Raw genomic sequence first — 5,492 nt, forward strand, 5'->3', positions numbered from 1 at the left:
ATGGCTGCCAGCACCTTCCTCTCCGACAACCAGGAGCATGTCCCCGTTGTAAGACCACTGCTGCATTATCATGGAAATAGTCCAAGAGCAGGCACAGCTGTACCAACAAGGCTCCCCTTTGTTTCCATACAAAGCCACTTCCCCCACCTCCCAGCAAAAGAAGCAATACTGGTCCAAGTGGTTTTGCCAGTGTAAGTGTTCAAGCAGTGCCAGCAGAACCCCTAGCACAGACAGGGGCTCCGTGCCCACATTCAAGGTTTTCCAGTCTCATTACTCAATGGCAAAGCACCCTGCCCTATACTGCAGGTTCACCCCAAGGGATCCACCAAGGGCCTCTTTTGTGATCTGGCTGTAGAAGTGTTGGAAACAGCTGCCTTCTCAAAACAGAGGGAACAGGCCTCCGGCTTTCTGCAGCCTGTGCTAGCGCACGCTATGAAAAGCAGGCTCCGAGGGCGCTCAGAGGCATGTGGGGAGGGATAGAGTTGCATGCGCACACCCGGCTTTTCGTTTTGCTCCCACGGCTCAGATTCCAGCTCAAATATGCTGTGAAGAGGTGCAGAGGAGGGAGTATTAATTATTGCCCAGTGCTTGAAGGGAAGAGACCAAGCAGGGAAAAAAGGTGCAGCCTAGCACACGTATCCTATTTCTGCAGTACCTTGCAATGCAGACCCTCCAAAGCATGCATCGGGTCTGTTGCGCTTGTCCACTACTGCATCTCTTTTGTAACGCAGTCATGTCTAGAAGCCCCCAGCCAAGGTATAGCGCCTGGCACAGTCTGGCCTTTACAGATGGAGGGACGAGACCAGCCCTGACCCCAGCAGCTGAAGGTTTGCTTACATGTTGAACCAAACCAATAAGGCTAAACTCTAACCTTCAAAAGCAAGGCCACTTCCATCTTCACATGCCTGCTGGTTAGCAGCGGCCAAAGGCCTCAATCTTCAGAACATTTTTCCAAGGAATCTCTTTTTTTTTTTTTTCCTAGCAGCACCAAGCATGCAACAAGTCTGCGACAGCCCAGATCTTTGACTCTTGCAACAGCAAGAGGCAAGCATGAAGCCAAAGCAGCCAACACACAGACAGAGCAGGGCAACTCAGAAGCTGCAACCCTCCAGCAAGGGGCTCGGAGCTGGGAGATGCTTGCAAACGTGCCGCCCAGCACCCAAGCAGAAGCATCCCCTCCCTGAAAGGTGTTGCTCCGTTCCTGACGGACACAGTAATGCCACCTGAAGGGAGCTGTGCCTTGCAGACTGACCACATGGACCCGTGCTAGCTGTACCCAATGACCCCCCTCCATTGTCCACCCAGGCTCTGCTGCTTTAAGAGCAGGCAGGGCCACACATCAGCCGGAAGAACCGGAGACTTGCAGGGATACCACATGAGCCAAAGTTTATGAAGCACATGCAGGAAGCCATGAACTCCCATGCAGACCAGGAGTCTCATCTGGGCAAAGGTTCAGGAGGCTTGTGGTTAAGAGAAAAAGTTGGTTCCTCTGTACCCCTTGAGCTGAACTTCGTTCCAGCTCTGGAGGCTGCAATTGTGTCCTGGTCCCAGAGTCTCTGGTTTGGTTGGCAGGACTGCTCCCCTCCCCAGACCCTACCACCCTGGACTGGTTTCCCTGCAGAGCTCTGTCGGTGCACCTCAAGGGCTCAGCCAAGCCACTAGTAACAGGAAGAGAAAGCTTGTTGGGGTTAAGCCTGGTAACTGGACTAAAGTGGAGACAGCTTTGAAGAAGCAAAGCTTGCAGGGCCCAGGAAGCAGTACCACCCTAGGAGAAGCTTTCAGCAGCCATTCTCCTTGGTGTATAGAGAAATGTGGTTTCGTGGTCTTTGATAGAGTTCCAGCCCCTTCATGATGCCCATTAAGTCGATTTGCTGGTTCACTCCCTAAAATGGAGGCTAAGTTAACCTCTTGAGCCCCAGAGTCCCACCCCAGTCCCCTGCACTGCCCCTGGGTAAGACTAGCTTGAGCACTAGACTAGTGCCCTCACTATACTGCTCTGCAATCAGGAGCCCTCCGGCAGAGAGCCTGCTTGCACCAATGGCTCATGCAGGCAGTTCTCATTGCTTCCTCCCCATCCCAAAACCCAATCTCGAGCTCCCCAATTCTGGCACGTGGATTTGAAAATGCACATATTACTCCCCCAAAAAGAGAGACCACAGCGGAAAAAGTTAGTTTTGAACATCAAAGTGAGAGATCGCACCCCACCAGGTACCTCACTCTAGCGTCCCAGCAAGTTCAACAGGAAACTGGAGTCAGGTCTAAGAGCCCCACGCTGGAAGACGAGCAGGCCAGGGGAACATCTGGTAGGAGCTCAGCAGAGCTGGGGAGGCAGCCAGCACTCCAGCCTCAGGGACCCAAATCCCCACAAAAGCCTCTTTGTTACGGCAGAGCCAGCATCCAGAGCTGGAAGTGCTGCTGCTCAGCGGAGAACAGCAGGCAGAAACAGCCCTTGCAACCCCCCCACCAGTCTGAGCTTTAACCCTCGTCGGATGGATGCTGGAACCGATGTTTGGGAGCGCAGCCCTAGGGTTCCTGGCCAGCTCCCAGAGGAGAAAGCTTGCTTTGGCAGGCTTCCCCACACATCCAGTTGGCTGGGCCTTTACTCCCTTCGGGACACAGAGGACTGCAGAACCCCCCAGCCCAGCTAGCCATAGGCAGCACTGAGACTACCACAGACTGTCTGCAACTAGTTAGCCTGGGAACAGCTTCACAGGAAGCTCTGGGGATGGGGGGAAGAAAGCAGATCATCCACCAGGATTATGCATTTTTTATGCTGTCAGAAGAGCTTAAGTCACGCAGGCCCCTCCTGCTCCTCCAGATGCTGGGGACAGCTTGAATTTCCAGGGACCATTCCCTCCCCCAGCTGGCACCGAGGAATGGAGACCGTGCTCTTCCCAGCCCAGAGGGATGTCTAAAGGACTCCTTCTCAGACAGGATTTGAAGCACGCAAGCGGTGCCTCCCAGGCATCCAAGGGGACCTCCTGCTTTCCAGCACCCCCAGGCCTTGCAGCCTCCCACCCAGGCTAGCGAGGAATCACAGCTTCCAAGGCAGGAGAGCACCGCCCAGCTCGAAGGGACTGGGGAGAGGCCAAGCGAGCGCTGCCGACTCAGCACTTGGCCAAGTTTGCTTCCAACCCTCTTCGGGGCTGGGTGTGCTCAAGGCATGGACAAGCCCAGGCAGCGGGAGCTGTGACAGGCTTCCTCCAGGAAGCAGTCCTTCCTGCCCCAGCCCCCCTTGCCACAGAGGCCTTTGTGCATCCAACACTGATTTCAGCTGAGCAAATCCCAGCCACAGAGAGGCAATGCTAATGGTGGCACATGCCACTGCCTGCGCTAGGACCTGGTCCAGGGTTGCGCTCTTTTGTGCAACAGGCACTTTGGGTTTCCCACCCAACTCCTCCTCGCTGTTGCTGGCTGTCGAGAGACAAAAGGCAGCCACCAGGCTGCAGGAGGCAGGCAGGACGGCAGGATCCTGCCGAGCCAGCTCAAGGCAGACCTCTAGGCCCAGCGCCAGACCAGCACTTCGGATGCCAACCCCGTTCACTCATCTCCAAGGGGCCTTTTCAGTATCAGGGACGAGCTTATCAGCCCAGTCGGGGAAAAGGCCGCCAAGAGGAGCCTGCCTTGGCCATGTGTTTTTTAGTTTTATTTCCAATTACTGCTTGGAAGCAAGGTTGTTTCCAGCTGGGGGCGGAGAAGGAGAAGTCAACAAGGGACCTGGGAAAGGATGGAATAGGCCCTAGCTGAGCTGCTGCAGCTCCACCGCTGCTGGCTGTTGCCTGCCAGATTAACCAAGCGGAAGCAGCTTCCCTGGCTGAAGGGGACCGAAACAAGACTGTGTTGCAGCTAATTGCTCTCGTGGTCCTGGGACAGCCCGGGAAGACCTGCTCTTCCCTTTCCCCTCTAAGAAACGTACTGAGTGGAGCAAGAAGGCAAACTAGAGCATGTCTGGGGGACAGGCACATGCACCTCCACAAGGAGAGCATCAGGGGCAAGCTCCCAGGGGCAGGGCAGGATGACCCAGAGATGCTCTGCGAAGGGATCATAGCAGCAGCCACTGCCTGTGCAGCTTGCTCCAGCCTTCTCTCCCCCACACCCCCCAGCCTCAGAGGCAGGATCGGGTCCAGGGAAATGCAGCGGCAGCCCACAGATTTGGTATTCCCAGCCATGCACCACTGAACAAAGGAGCCAGACCGAGCTCCCAGCCCCCTCCAGACGAGGATTTTTGGAGGTGGGACTTGAATACAGAACAGCCCCGGTGCTGGAGGCACCCCCCTCCCCTCAGAAACCCTGAAGGCAAGGCATCCCAATTGCACAGGCTCCCAGCCCCAGCACCGCACCCTGCAAAGCCACCGCAAGGGCCTCGCATCTGCTCACGGCCTTCCCTGCGGCTGGGACCAGGCCTCCCCACCCCCTCCGCTCCCCACATCTGGCTTTCCCATCTGAGCCACCGCAGCAGGAGGCACAAAGGCTGGAGCAGCAGCTCCCTGCAATCCCTCTTCTACAGGAGGGACAGTCCAGCTCACCCTCGCCCAGCCCCACGCCTGCACCAGCCTTTAGCATCTGCCCCAGCCACCCTGGCTGGTCAGTGGAGACGAGATGCAAGGGGGCAGTTCTCCCCTCCCCCAGCCATCCCTGGGGCTCTTGCACCCACCTTGGGGGACCAGCAAGGTGCAGATCAAGGCCCCCCTCTCACCTCTGCACCCAGCCCCACATGCCCCGCACTGGTCCCACAGCTCCAGCTGTGCAGCCCACTGCCAGCCTGGGGGTGCCTGGTGTGGGGAGGGCACTTAGAAAGGCCAGGCAGATGCATTCCTGGCTAGGGCAGGGCTTTGTGCATGGGGATGGGGGCAAGGGGCAGTCCAAGGCACCGCTCTGGGGGCTAGGGCCATGGTGAGGGGCAAAGCCATCCAGGGGGAGACAGGCTATGAGCATGGGGGAGGGGGACACGACACAGGGCTTTGGAGCAGTGCGTGGGGGGGGAAGGAAATCAGCTCCAGCTCCTCCACCAGGCAGCAGGGACTGGGCACCCAAATCTCCAGGGCAGGGCTCACCCACAGGCCTCCCTGCCCTCTCCTCCCCCAGGGGGGCTGGTTTAAACCCCCAGGCAGGGCTCACCCAGGGGCCTCCCTGCCCTCTCCCCCACAGCGGGGGCTCATTAAAACCCCTGGGCAGGGATCACCCAGGCCCCCTCCTTCCCCAAGTGGGTGGCTGTTTAAGCCACCCCAAGCACCTGGATCTCGTGGGCAGGGATCACCCAGGGCCAATCCTACCCTCTCCTTCCCCAGGCAGGGGTGGGTGTTTGGACCACCCCAGGCACCTGCATCTCTGGGGGGGGGCAGGGAGACCCCAGGGGGCTCGTTTAGACACCCCCAGGAAACCACCCCCGGGCAGGGAGCACCCTCTCCTCTCGCAGGGGAGTTGGTTGAACCCCAGGCAGGGCTTCCCTGCCGCAGGAAAGCGCCCCGTCCGTCCGTCCCTACCTTGGCGCG

General features: G+C 58.1%; 1 protein-coding gene across 1 annotated transcript in view; it reads right to left on the reverse strand.

Moving 5' to 3' along the window:
- The window catches only part of FSCN1 (fascin actin-bundling protein 1), a gene marked incomplete at its 5' end in the record, with an annotated part of 19,600 nt that overhangs the window by 13,503 nt on the left and 605 nt on the right, over positions 1-5,492 (reverse strand). The window lies entirely within an intron of this gene.

The sequence above is a fragment of the Alligator sinensis genome, unplaced genomic scaffold, assembly GCF_000455745.1.
Source record: "Alligator sinensis unplaced genomic scaffold, ASM45574v1 scaffold402_1, whole genome shotgun sequence".
NCBI lineage: Eukaryota > Metazoa > Chordata > Crocodylia > Alligatoridae > Alligator > Alligator sinensis.